The sequence below is a fragment of the Columba livia genome, chromosome 1, assembly GCF_036013475.1.
Source record: "Columba livia isolate bColLiv1 breed racing homer chromosome 1, bColLiv1.pat.W.v2, whole genome shotgun sequence".
NCBI classification, from domain to species: domain Eukaryota; kingdom Metazoa; phylum Chordata; class Aves; order Columbiformes; family Columbidae; genus Columba; species Columba livia.
In genome coordinates this window covers 152,769,099-152,783,838 of record NC_088602.1, presented here as the reverse complement: position 1 = coordinate 152,783,838, position 14,740 = coordinate 152,769,099, and positions in this window count along the sequence as shown.

The window sequence follows — 14,740 nt, the reverse complement described above, 5'->3', positions numbered from 1 at the left end:
CCCTTTCAGACCTAGCCCAAATGAAGAATGAGCCTCAAGCAACTGTCATCGAGAAATGAACTGGCAACGTTCATCAGCTCATAGCAGAGAGGTGTCTATAGCACCAAGTGCACAATGGTTTACACTGATTCATAACCCCTCTGTCTTCCAGCCGGCAAGAAAGGGTCTGCTGAAAAACCACCACACTCACATGCACATCTGCTTTCCTCAGTGCTCTGCTACCTTGCTCCTCATTAGTTGAACCTCTACTTCACAGAATCACAGAATGTTAGGAATTGGAAGGGTCCTCAAAAGATCTCTGACATGCCAGGACATTTCCTAAGGAAGCGCTACTACAAGGAAAGACAGAGCAACAAAAATACCGGCACCCACCCAAAACACCACAGCCTGGCCCATCACTGGGTTGTACCAAGGACTGCAGAGCCCAACAATGGAAGTGCTGCTTTGGAACAGGACTAATTCCTAACTAGTGCTCAAGAAGAAGACAATGACATTACTTTTGTCCCTTCCCCACCAATAGAGGGTTCATATTTCAGCAGATATAATTAGTGCAGAGATTTGAGAGCTGAAAAAAACCCAGGGAAATGTCAGCAGAGAAGCCCAAAGAGGCCAGACGGGAGACAACCATGCAGACATCAGTGGGACACAGGCTGGCCAAACCCAGCACCTGCTCCTCAATGGCACTGCAAGGGGTCAGCCAGTACCAGGGTGCCCAAGAGGAGCTGACAGGGCCAGAGCCAGAGCTGCAACACGGCACCCAGGAGTCCAGCCAAGAAACGGGCCCAGCAACAACCCAGGTCAGGAACAGGCTGGGGCCCTGGGATGGCCTGAAATTGGCTCCCAAGCCCATGATGTACCTGAGGGCCCAGGTGAAGCCACACAGGGTCATTAAGACCCATTAGTGCCCTCAGGGTCCCCCTCAGGACTCTTTTGTTGTTGCTGCTGACTGCAGGGGGCAGCTGGGCTCTGCTGCATGTCTGACCAGTGGGCCATGCAGCAGGAAAGGGCTTATACAGCCCTTCAGGCTGACCAGCCTCTGATGGCAGTGGGGTGGCTTCAAAGGGACCCCTCCTGCCCCAGGAGACAGTTCTTGCTTTTCTCTCCACAGGAAAAAATCACCTCTGCCTGACATTTCAGCCTCTGGAGGAGAGGGAAATATGGGCTGTAGAGGAAACATTGACTGTACCCTGAATATATTTCACTGGCCTCATGGGAGGAGTAGCTTTGCCAGTTCACAGCATGTGGGATCAGCAGCTGGCTTAAATCAGGTCCAGTTCAGAGTCACCCCTGACTAACCACATGATCTCCAAGACTTTTGTTGGTCAGTCTTTTAAACAGCACTGCCTTTTGCTGGGTTACCTCCATCAGAGGTCTTAAATGGAGGCAGCAGCTGATGCCAGTATCAGTGGTCCAGACCCCAGCTGGGCTCAATTCCATTTGTAGGTGACCTGCAGCTCTGATGGTCAGGCCCAAGTGCCTCACATGAGGCATTGAAATGGGGATATCACACTGCTTGCAGGACTAAAAGCTCTAAATCTTCTGATAGAAAGCATATGGTATAATGAATTCTAATTTTCTCATGCTCTGGGTGACCCTGAAATGAAAGAAGCTCTGACTTTCATGAGCAAGTTTGCTTTACGTTTCACCTCCCTTGCACGCAGACCGAGAGCTTTTGGTTTTAGCTACGGATCGTGTCTTTTCTCCCATTAAACACTCTCAGTGCAGTCGGATTCCCGCACTTTGCCGTCCCTCGGCTGCCTTGAGGAGGTGGATGCTCCCCAGGGCCATTTCCCGCGCAGCGCAGCCCCGGAGCCGCGTCCCGCCGCACAGAGCGGAGCTGCCGCTGCTGCTGGAGCGACGCTGCGCTCTGCTGGGGAACCGCCGGCTCTGCCGCCCCTGCGGCCTCGGCCTCAGCTGCCGGGGCCTGTTTGCTTCGGGGCGGCCTTACCAAGGCTGCAATGCCTGTGTCCAAGAGGCAGCTGGATAGGGATCATTCCTGCAGCCTTAAATACATGTACCTTGCAACCATTGCACGCTCCGCAGCAGAGGTGAGACAGTTTTGTAGAAATATTCACCCTCTAATGTAGTTCCAACATGCTGCTGGTTTGCCTCTCATACACATATACACACTGGACACAAATGGTCCAACCCTTTTTTCTCATCCCAAGGGCTTTATTCACTTGTTCTTGGATTCTTTGTCCCCTCTGGGCCCCCATTCACAAACAACACCAGCTCTCTAACCCCTCCCAGCTGGGTTTCTGCCCTATCTGGACAGCCTTTGGTCCATCTCATCCTGCACCAGCTCCCACTGCCTCTTTGATTTTCAACATTTTAGCACTCAGGCAGTGTCCTGAGGCAAGGCAGGAGCCCCTAGACCATTCTCACTCTACTGCTGACCAGCCCTGAGCATCTGCAGTGATCTCCAGGGGTATTCACTTCACAGGTGCCCACCATTACTTGCTCTCAGTTATGTGGTACAGTTGGATCTGGTTGCTGAATAGGATGTTTCCCTTTCAAGCACCTCAGGTCTTTCATGATTTCTACATACACCAGTAAAACTTCTCACTTTTCCTCCATTTGCTGGTTTCAGGAGATATCCCTGTAGGTTTAACATTTCCCATTTTTCCCAGCAGTTCTCTGGATAAGGTACTGCGCAGGCCAAGTCCAGGAGATAAATCTTTCGTGTCTTCATGGAAAGAGTCTTGTGACTCCTGCTCTTACGCTCGCCTCTCCTTTCCTTGCCCAGGAAACCTGCCTGCAGCCAGTCCCTGTGCAGTGAAGGGTTCTGCAGCACAAAGCCCCCACTTCCCTGTGTCTGGTTCCCTTTCCCCACCCATAAATCACTCTGCCTCTGTACCCTCTGTCAAGCTACCAGCTCTTAAATCCTCTGGTCCACACCCCTGAAAGGTGTCCCTTGTAGAAAAAGAGTCCAGGATTTTACTGGCAATGGTTGATGTCAAAGGAAGAAGTTGTAGAGCCTGCAAATATCCTGAGGTGACTGCAGATTAAACTGTTTTTTCCACAATTTTTGTCTTGTGTCCCTACCTTGGCATCTGCACCTAACACCCTGCTGTGGGTCTCTGGTCCCCTTTTACAAACTGAGATGGCCACAGCGTGGCTCTGACTTTCCCATTTCCCTTCACAGGCTGTAAACTCAGCCACATACCTTTGAACCACCTGATGCTCTCCAGTGTTTGTTTGCCATCTTTCTACCTCCATGTGCTCACTGCCTCCTCATGTGGTGCTCTTCCCCCATGCCACAGCATTTTTCTTACTGGGATGACGAGAGGAGAGGAGAAGGCTTTGTCTATCCACTCTTCATGCTGTGCCACATGTTGACCCAACTGTTCAGTCTTTGGTGAATGCCACAGGATCCTCCGCTTTCAGGTACTTTGGGAAAGAAAATCTTTCCAGGCAGTAATGGCTTCATCAAGGCTTTTCGTTATGGGTGACTTCATGCTCCTACTTCTCAGCTGGTGTTCAATAAGCCGTGGTCCCATGCTAGAGTCTGATGGGTCTCATAATGAACACCTTGTGGGAGCATGTTGGTATCTGTTCTGTCTTTGCCACTTCTGTGAATGGGCTGCAGATGCACATGGTCAGGGAGTCAGGGCCTTGGAGATAGGGCTGCTCCCTGTGCCCCAGGGAAGCCCAGCCCCACCACCCCAGGTGTCTTCAGGTCCCTGAGATGAACAAAAGTTAGTGGCTCCCTTACAGCAGTGACACCTGCCAGAGGGTGTGAGTGCAAGGAAAACCTCTAATGCTAAATTGAGGATCAAGGTGATCCCAGGCTCGAAATAAGGGAAACACTGAAATCCCTCTTACTTATCTCTACCATTGATCTTTTCCTCAGTCACAGTGGAGAGTAAACACACCTTCTTTCCAAATTGAACTTTTTCTTCTCAAAAATAGTTGGTCACAGAATTCACACATTTTCTTGAGCAAAACAAGGTTAAATCTGGATTTTTGTGACTCTAGAGGTTTTTTTTCTCAGGATGGACCTTCACAATGCTGTCCAATCTGTCCAGTTTGGGAGCAGTGACGAGTTTAACACTTGCCCAGAATAGAGTCATATGCCACTGGGAAGTACCTCTAATATGGGGAAAAGTGACACTCTCAAATGAGTTTAAAAAATAGCTGTTTACTCAGTCAGATGTCAGCATGTGGAAAACTCACTCTGGGTCCTTATAGTGTTTGGATTTTTGCTAAAACCCATAGAGAAAACACACAAGAGTGCTGTTGCCAGGGCTTTCTGTCCAGGTGCACTGGCAGCTGTTCAACCCAGCAAGCGGGCACCATTGGCATTAACACTGATGGATGAAAAGCAACACACACAAAGAGATATCCACCCAAGCCAGAAAAAAATGTTGTCCACAACTTGGGGCTCCTGCACACACAAATCTCTGGGTCAGCTTGCGTGGTTTGCTGTGCCTGCTACTCCAACCCCAGCTGAGCTGCAAATGTAGTGGGAGAATTTATGAGAGGATCCATACTGTTGCATTTGAGCAGGGAATGAAATCAGGGATAATTTGTTTTTTGCTCCTTTAAAAAAAAAAATAATCTCATTTCCAAGCTGTTACTGCAAACAGTAACAGGTTCTGAGGCTTTTAAAGGGGGAAAAAAAAAAAAAGGTGTTTTGCTAACATGAGTATTGTTTTTTGGCATTTATAATGAAGTTAAGCTACTGCGTGTTTCTCCATCTAGAAAAGAGTAATTTCCCCTGAAGAAACACAGGGAGCAGCATTTCAATAAACAGCAATTCATCAACATCACTAGCACACTCTTGCTTTTCTGCTCACCTCCGAACCCCCCTCCTTCACCTGCCTTTGTCACACACATGAGAGATGCTAAATCCTTATTCTCCAGCTGATGTAAACCCCTTTAGGGCTGCATTTCTCAGGTGCTGACGTGGATGTAGCAAGGTGTGAGAAAGGAGGGAGAGGGCAGAGGGGGAGATCCAGCCCCTTGCTAGAAGGTCTGCTGGCCATGTGTGGGCTCCTCACCATGTCACCCAGCCTGGACAGTGGTCCCGACAACCTCAGGAACATGCCACCAGTGCAAACTCCTCTTGGCTCTCCCTGGAGAAGGAGTACTGAGGTGTTATCAGAACAAAAGCCCTTTGCTTGGGCACTCAAGTCTAAAAACTGTTTTTGAAGGATTCCATCTAAATGCTTTAGCCAAGAGTAACAAGCCTGTGGCATAAGGAAGGCTGGAGTTTCTGATTCCTGGACCCTCATGTCTATTTTTAGATCCGAAATCAAATAAACAATAAAAATAAAAACCAACCAGGCAAACAGAGAACCTGCCGAAAAGTAGCAGTTGCGTTACTTTTGGCTTTCTTCCACAGGTAACAAGCTTTAAGTACTAACAACAACAAAAACAAAATTAAAAGACACAGAGAGAACAAATGAGTGATTAACTGTTTTTACAGGCTTGTCATCTGGGTGGTTAGGAAAACTTTACATTTTTACAACTCACTCCCAAAGAGCGACTGTTCTCTCAAAGGCAGGTGCTGGGTTTTCCTTTCAGATGCCTCGGATCTCTTGATGCACCTACGCTAGTTTTCATGAAGCAGGAAAGGTACTGGCTTGACTGTTCTTTTTACATTTATTTTAACCCATTCAGCAACATGATGAAAACCTTTGAGTTTACAATAAATTATAGTAAAGACAAAAAAAAAAAAAAAAATACAGAGTCATCAAGCTAGAAGCTTGACATTTTTATTCTGAATTTTAGCCAGCAACTAACAATCCTTAGCAGATATTGCCCTCAGTAATAAAACCACTTTGAGTAACCAAGAAGCAGCTTTAAGTAGTTCAAAAATGAGAGGAAGAAAGAAAAAATAACATTTTTATTGTTGAACTTGCACAAGCAGTACAGGGAAGCATATTCCTGGTCAACATATTGGCCCAAAGCAATGATAAAATAAAGACAAAATTAATAAACAAATATTTGCAAAATTTCAAGGGAAAAATACTTTTTCATACATATCTAATTAGATTAGTCTATTTTAGCATGTACATTGTGTAAAAAATATGTATATGTATTTGATCACATTGTAAAATTAATGGGTCATAATACCAATGTCTCAAGAAGCTTAATTCTGGCGTTCTTCAATTTTTTAATGTTCCATTATTTTAGGCTTTTGAGCATGGCAGAGGGAATCTTTTGATCTTATTTAAAGATTAGTAGTGCCCGAAGTGCAGTGGAGGTCATAAAAACACAGCAGGATGCAAACATTTATTTTAAGCTACCTTATTTTTAAGACTAGCGAGCAACCCAGTAATGGCTGGTTGCCTTTTCTCATTGCTGAATAATAGCAGCATCTGTATAGAGGCTAGAACAGAGCTATAACGAAACTCCTTGAAAATGGACAATAGCATGGATCTCATAATGTATATCTCATACATTTTTATGGCTTAGAGAACAATCTGAAGTAGCCAGAGACAATGTTTTTATAGAGTCTATTATCTTTCAGACTTTACCTAAAAGCTCCATAAGAAGCAAAGTTATTTAAAATAATTTGATTTTTAAATTATGTCCATAAACTATAACTTTGCCATAGGCAGTGGCAAAGTGACAGGTAATACTGTTAGCACTGTCATTGTTAAATATTCTGTAAAATGAGATAACTCTCCATTTTAATACCAGCATTTGAGTCCATATATTAAAACTAAACCCTGAAGTGAAGAATAAATAGCCACAAGTTGTAAAGTTATTAATTATCTGGGGCAATTTCCTGGAAATCAGCATAATTCTTTTTCAAAATTTGAAAGCAGTGTTTTGAAAAAGGGAAACTTTCAGTTGCTAAAATTATAGCTATAGATACTGTGAAATCAAAACCTAAGACATTTGCAGCTTTTGAGGAGAAATCAATTGAACGTTAGAGAAATGAGAGCAGCAGAGGTGTAGCAAGGTTCCTTACAGAGGGTTCCTTATGCATTTTTAGGGGTTTTTAAACAAGCCTTTGGGACTCTCTCAGTTCAGAACATCTTTTCTGTTAAGTTCTGCCAGATGATTGAGGCTTCAGGGAACTGGCACTGCCATCTGGATCTGTGGAATTCATTCCCACGAAAGACACTTGAAGAAAACGCTTGCCAGCAATATTGAGAAATTTGCTGCCTCTGAACAAAGCAGTTTCTGGAGGTTGGGCAGGGTTTGCTGACCTACTTTGGACAAGGATTTATTCCAACATCCCAGCCCAATGTGCAGCTGCTGACGGCACAGTGATTAATTTGATTGTCACCAGCACAGCAGGCTTGTTCAGGAGACACATAAAAGGAAACTCAGTCACTTGGGTTTTGCTGCTAAGAGGGTGAGGGAAGCAGAAAAACAAATCCCAGTGCTACTTAAGACTTCAGAGAGCTGAAGGCAAGACCAGCACAGGAATGTTGTTTGCACTGGTCTGTTGTCATGGCGTGGGTATGGTGTGGTCCAGCTGGCCTTGGGAGGATCACTGATAATATCTGGTTGTTCTCTCAGGAGGTGTGAAGCCACCACACCTCACCCAGAGCACCAAAAAGACAGTGGCATCAACAGAAGGAATATGTAATGGAGGTGTCATTCTGCCCCACCTGATTCTTCACACCACTTTGACTATTTGGCGAGGAGGAGGAGCAGGTGCTCATCTCTTCTCTCTGGTGACTAGTGATAAGACCCAACAGAATGGCAGGAAGATGTTCCAGGGGAGGTTTAGGTTGGACGTTAGGAAAAGGTTCTGCCCCCAGAGGGTGGTGGAGCACTGGAACAGGCTCCCCAGGGAGGTGTCACGGCCCCAAGCCTGACAGTGTTCAAGAAGAGACTGGACAAGCCCTCAGACACATGGTGTGAACTGTGGGGTTGTCATATTCAGGGACAGGAGTTGGACTTGATGATTGTTGTGTGTCCCTTTCAACTCAGGACATTCTGTGATTCTGTGCTTCTGTTCACACTGGTAGAGCTCTTGAAGGTGTTCTGCAGACCTCTGTGGCAAAATCAGCACGTTGCAAAGCGGGAGTTTTCAGATTATGATGAGCCACACTCCGTGCACATCAGCCAGACCCCATGACCTGGGCAAGCAAACCTATCGGTCAAATGGTCAGCCACTGTCAACTGGAAGTAATTTCCCTTACTATCTACAGAGTTGTGCAGGTGAAGTTCTTACAAGACTGTGACAACTTTGTGGCAACCACAACAACAGCACAACTGATATTGCTGTAATTTTTAATGTTTAATACAGGCATTTATTATACTGAATCACAGAACCTGACTCCTTATTATCTTGCTCCTTTTGTCATCATTTCAAGCCACTCCAGAGACTGTGCAATGTCACAAAGTCATCTCTCCAACTAATTCACCAGTAACGTTTACTCTTGTTTTGCGTATCACTGCTCAAACTGGAGTGTAATGGAGACACTTTCCCACCATTTTGTGCCTTCCAACTTTGTAGCACAAAGCTGCTTGTCCGCAGACGTATCTGAAGCAGGTGTCATGGAGGAGGAAATACGAAGTTTCAAGACTCTACACTGAGAAATCGAAGACTCCTAAAACCATGCCAGTCTGGATCCCAAGATGATACAGTCACATGTGCAGTAAATGCTCCTTCTAGAGAACAACCAGACAAGATTACCCATGCTTCAATTGCAGTTGAAAAAAACCCCAGCTGAATAGCAAAGTGTTCAGGAAAAAATGTTCTTAAATGGCACCTTGGAGTGCTCAACTGAGAAAAGGTGTGAGCCTTTGGGTAAAACCTAGTCTGTGGCAGAGATTTATGCCAGAGGGTGTATCCAAGATAAAAGCGGGAAATAGTGCAAGAAGTTTTGAAAATTGTAACAAATTACACATTCTTAGAACAAATATAGAATAAATACTTTTGCCAGGGATTATTTCAGCCAACAGGAAAAAATTAAGGAATAATGCCAGGTTTCAATGAAAATACCCAAAAGGAGAAAACATGAAATCTAGTCTGATCTAGCCTAATTTGTTAGAGATTGGGATTAATTTCAAGTGTATGAACATTTATGTCCCTATGATAGAGCTAGTCAATACCATTTATCTTTTTTCTTGTACCTCTGAATGAGAATTTTCTGCAATTGTTTGCAGGCAAGGAGAGGGTGATTGTTTACCTCCCTGCTTTAGAAAATAATTTGGCTTCCTCTTGAAATTTGAAGGGAAAAATATAATGCTGCTCTTGGCAAATTCTTATCAGAAACTGAAAATTATTTTCCAAGTAGTGTTTTTCAGGGTTCTTTTCACTGAAAATATTTGGTTTCTCAAGAAGAAATGCTTATACAAGCACTAATGTCTTGAACAAAGACTCTTTAACAGTACTGTGTAAGTTCTCCAGCCATTATTCATTCTATTAAAAATAATTTGGAATTTATAGAAACTCCATCTTCCCTGGCCGGCACAGTTTCCTTATTACAAATTAATTCCCTGCCAAAAATGGTTTGTTTTTATCTGATGAGCCAAAGCAGTTCCTTTGATAGAACAGTAAAGGAATGTAATCATTTATTTGTTAAAGGAACCCACAATTTGGAAGAGGAAAAATAAGCAGGCAACTGTTTTCTTATGAGACTTCAAAGACCAAGTACATTGTTATAATAACCAGAGACTTGGAGTTTGCTCAATTTGATACTATTTATACATTAAGAACTAATTAAATCTTTTAATTTTAAAGAAAATCTGTTGGGTGATTTCCCAAAAGCATGTAAGGCTCCTATGGACAAGCCAGGTAGTGGCAATCCTTCCAACTTTTTTGCTTACAGCAGTATCATTTGGGGAATGAAAACCTAGCTGTAGGAACACATTCACAGCTCAAAGTTACAGTCAGTGTCCAGTAATATATAACCATAAATATGATATTAAATATAAGCTGAAAGGTGTGTATTACCTCCCTGATTTCATGTATTTATGCATGTGGTGTTATGTTTGCATTCTGTCAAATGGAGTTTGGTAGTGATGCAATGTGGACTCTCTCCAAAGTCTGAATACCTCCCTAACTCCAATAAACAGTCTTACATTTTCCTACAGTCTGGTATCCCCCACAAAACAGTTATTGAATACGACCTGCCTCCAATTAACATGTCACTCTGAATTACAGCCTCACAGTAAGAACCCAATGAGCTCAGCTTTTATAGAGCTGAGGCCATCCTGCAGACAACGCTGAGATTTGGCCAACATAAAAAGTGGGCGATGAAGGCTAAGGATGGAATTTAGTATTTCACATTACTGCCATCTTCTATAACATAGGAACCAAAGACCAGAAAGAAAACTCTGTGAGTAGACTGCTGATTCCCTGAGTACCCATAAGGGTGCTGTGATCCAAACTAATCTCTTGCACAGTGATTCATTAGTTATATGAGAAAAGTAAAATGCATGGCATAACTAAAAGAAAACCTTCATTCAAACACTACTCTGTTTTTCAGATTAAGCTCTTGCTTCCTTTTCACGTGTTCTATAATCTTTTCTTGTACTATGTCTGTTAATTGTTTTTACATCTTGAGTATTTTCCCAGCCTACTGAATTGTTTTTCAAGCACAGTGCAAACTTCCAAAGTAATTAGAAGTTTCAGTCTGCATAGAGAGACATAAACAAAGGAAACCCCAACACAAATCTTGAAAGAGAAGGCAGGATATTTATATATCCTGGTAACACCCAAAAGGACATTAAAGGTTCATGGGCTCATTACACTGGGCATTAAGCAAATAAAAATGAGATGTTATTTCCCAAAAGGTTTGCAACTTCAGACATCTGAGGGATGGAATGAACCGATAAGCCAATACCCATTTCTCTTCAGTCTTATAATGATTTGGCAGCAGTCTACTTCTTGCTCTATTTTCAAGAGATTAGAATCACAGAGAAGTGGAACAGATACTTAATTAAGCTATTTCCTTTTTTATGTCACTTTCTGTCCCTAACCTCCTTCTGCATCTGTCTTCACTGCATAATATTATAATGCTCATTCTCCTACATGTTTCCTCTTTCTGGCACAAGAAGTCCCTTTCATCCAAGTTCCATCCCATGGTATCTAATTATTTTCTCAGTACAGTTAAGCTAATGAGAGTTTCACTTCATAGAACCATAGAATAGCTTGGGTTGGAAGGGACCTTCAAGGGTCACCTAGTCCAATCCCCTGCAATGAGCAGGGACATCTTCAACTAGATCAGGTTCCTCAGAGCCCCATCCAGCCCGGCACTGAATGTCTCCAGGGATGGGGCATCTACCACCTCTCTGGGCAACCTGGGGCAGGGTTTCACCACCCTCACTGTAAAAAATTTCTTCCTCCTGTCTAGCCTGAATCTCCCCTCTCTTAGTTTTAAACCATTATCCCTTGTCGTATTGCAATAGGGCCTGCTAAAAAAAGTCTGCCCCCATCTTTCTTATAGGCCCCTTTTAAGCACCAAAAGGCCACAATAAGGTCTCCCCAGAATCTTCTCTTCTCCAGGCTGAACAACCCAAACTCTCCCAGCCTGTCCTCACAGCAGAGCTGTTCCAGCCCTCTGAACATTTCTGTGGCTCCTCTGGCCCCTCTCCAACAGGTCCATGTCTCTCCTGTGCTGAGGCCTCCAGACCTGGACACAGGACTCCAGGTGGGGTCTCACCAGAGCAGAGAGGGAGGGAAAGAATCACCTCCCTCAACCTGCTGGCCATGCTGCTTTTGATGCAGCCCAAGATACAACTGGCCTTTTGGGCTGCAAACGCACATTGCTGGGTCATGTCCAATCGTTCGTCCACCAGCATTCCCAAGTCCTCCCAGCAGGGCTGTTCTCACTCCCTTCATTCCCCAGCCTGTATTGACATTGGGGGTTGCCACAACCCAGGTGCAGGACCTTGCACTTGGCCTTGCTGAACCTCATGATGTTTGCATGGGCCCACTTCTCAAGCTTGTCCAGGTCCCTCTGGATGGTGTAGAATGATTTGTTTCACACACAGGATCCTATCTTCAGCTATGGGTATTTTAATAATGACCAGATAAGTGCCAAATATGCACAAGTTCCCATAACATGAGTGACAGCCATTCTAAGCACCCATAAGCAGTCTTGTGCTGTCTTGGAAATACTCCTATGTTTGAAAACCCTAGAGTTACAGTAAAAATTGTCAAATAATGTAAAATTAAATTGTTCCTATTATGATAAATCTAACTTTTGTGCACGTTTGTTGTTAAAACAAGGGTTGAATCATTTAGTCCAGCCTCAAAAGATTTCCCGCAATCCTGGTACACCATTGCTCTATGAAAAGTTTACAGAGTTGTTATTTTCTTGGTCTTTTTCTAAATACATTGCAAAACAAAAATACTCTACAGGTCACCCTCCTCCAGCATGTTCTCCACAAAGCCTATTCACCTGAAGTGCTCAAATTGCTTTCAATAGGAAGCAATGATGATGTACTGCAAAATTCCCAAGAACTATAACCAGATAAGAGCTTCTTTTAGTGGGTACATGCAACTGAGGAACTGTAGTAGCAGTCTGTAATAATTGTCACTTCTGATCACCATGGGAACCAAATAAGAGGTCTACTTTGCAGAAAACAGATCAGCAGTGACTCACCGACTACTTGGGAAGCATGATTATTGAGAATCACTAGACTTGTGTGGGTGACAGGGAACAACACACTAGTGATGCCATTTCAACCATAGTCCAATACAGCAGAGACTCCTCTGCTAGACACGCAGGATTAAATCAAGTAAATTAGCACTTTGCCTTCATGTTCATTAGAGACAAAATTTACCTTTATGTTTTTCTGCTGCTTCAGCCTTGTGTGGACGCTTTGCTATGAGAGGATTTTGCTTCTGGTGAATGAAGTCCTAACTGAGCTTACATCAAGCTTTATCAGATCTTCTGTAACCATCTTAGTGAAAGACTTAACTCTTGAGCAACAAAGAGGTTTGAAGTTATGTCACATTCTCTGAGCTACACTGTGAGGTGGATGGCATACACAAGATGGGCAGTATTTCCATCTGGACTACCCAGACAGTGAGAACTCTGGTCCTTACAGCTCAGCTCTAGGTTCTGCATTAAGAAGAATGCGAAATAAATGTGCTGTCTCATCAGTGTAATTCAAAGGCGCAGCTGTCTTCAAGGTGAAATAGTTTGTACTACTAGACCAAAATTTTCAATCAAACAAAGTATTTGGATCTTTTTTTCAGCTAATCACAAACTGCAGCTTCAATCCTAAGCTTTGATACTCCAGAATTTTTCAAGATTCGATTGTCTCAGTCATGTGAATTCAAGCGTAATATTTCTGGGCTGTAAAAGATTCCCAGATCAGCGATTCTGAGATTGTAAAGCCTGAATCCACTGTTTTTGCTAAACTGTTTTCACTGGCTCCTCAGTTCTGGCTGGAGAAAAAGTGACAACTGCAAGGGAAATGGTATCACAGCCCCAACATTTAAATATTTCTTCTTTAAAAATGGTAATTTAAACTGTTTTGACAAAACCAAAGTATATTCCTTATTAATAACTCTGCCATTCAATGGCTCCTTGTGTTCTGTTCTCAGTTCTCACACTGAACCATCATTTGAGTGCCTAAACATCCTCCAAGAATGCCATTAAATGCACAGCTGGCAGCTGGCATATAGGGTTTCTTTTGTGTTCTTCCTCCTAAAAGAAATATCCATAGATTGTAAGTTTTGAAAGAGCAAATATACTCATTTCTCCATTAAATATAATGGGCTTTTATTAACAAAGGCTTAAGAAGTGCTACTCACCATAGAGGAACTTTGATGAGCAGAAAAATCAGCTCCCTAGATGGAATTTGGCCAAGACAAGAATACACTGTCCTGTCACACAGTTTCTAGACCTGTGGGTCCTTGGGAAAACAATAGACAGGAGTCTGCAAATCTAAGACAAGGGCATGGCCTCAGCTCTTCAGTTTGATGGGTACAGGCCCACACGGCATAAATGAACATTTATCTCTTGCAGCAGCTCCAGTCCATAATACCAAAACATTTCTCAGTTGTTCAGTAAGCTTTTGAGATGAAAAGATGCAGAGGAACAAAAATATTAAGAAACCACCATACCTCCCACACATTCAGAGGATGAATCATTAAGAGGCCAATTCCACAAAGTGCTCCACACTTCTCTGCAGCTCTGCACAGGAGAAATTAAGTAATGACGTAAAACAAGAAAAAGTACCCTTTGCAACTCTCCCACCACCAACTGCTAGTACCTATTCGTTACAGATCACCTCTTTCTTTCTTCAGCCCACACATGGGGGTTCTAACTGCATGAAGAAAATTAATCCATTTTCAGTCAAACCAGCACAAGATGTCAGCAGCAGAACAAGTGATATTCAAATTTAGCCCTATCCCCCTTTTTGATGATTCTTCCCAGCAACTGAAGGATAAAAGTGGACAAATAACTGGTATCTGCCACTGGCTTTTTGAGCACTAGCTGAACTAAAGTGTATCCTAGGATGACTGGTGGGTTTTTTGCTTCAGGAAACACAATCATGATCAGGTCAGACATGGCCCTGTTTGCTTTGTGCTAAATAAACTCATGCTGTGCAAACCGTTTATACCATTTGTGGAACATGTGATGTGAAAACTCTACTCTCATGCTATGGTAAGCAGGTGGGAAGCAAACCTGCATGTTTATTACCCAGTGCTATTTGAGTTCTCATCAGCTTGGCTTGCAAGAACAAGACTCTGCAGATGCAATCTACAGACATTCATTCACACTGAGATATTTTAATACCACCTCTTCCTCTTCAGGCTTATTTCCTCTCAATTCAAGGTTGAAGGGGTCAAGAATGGGATGTG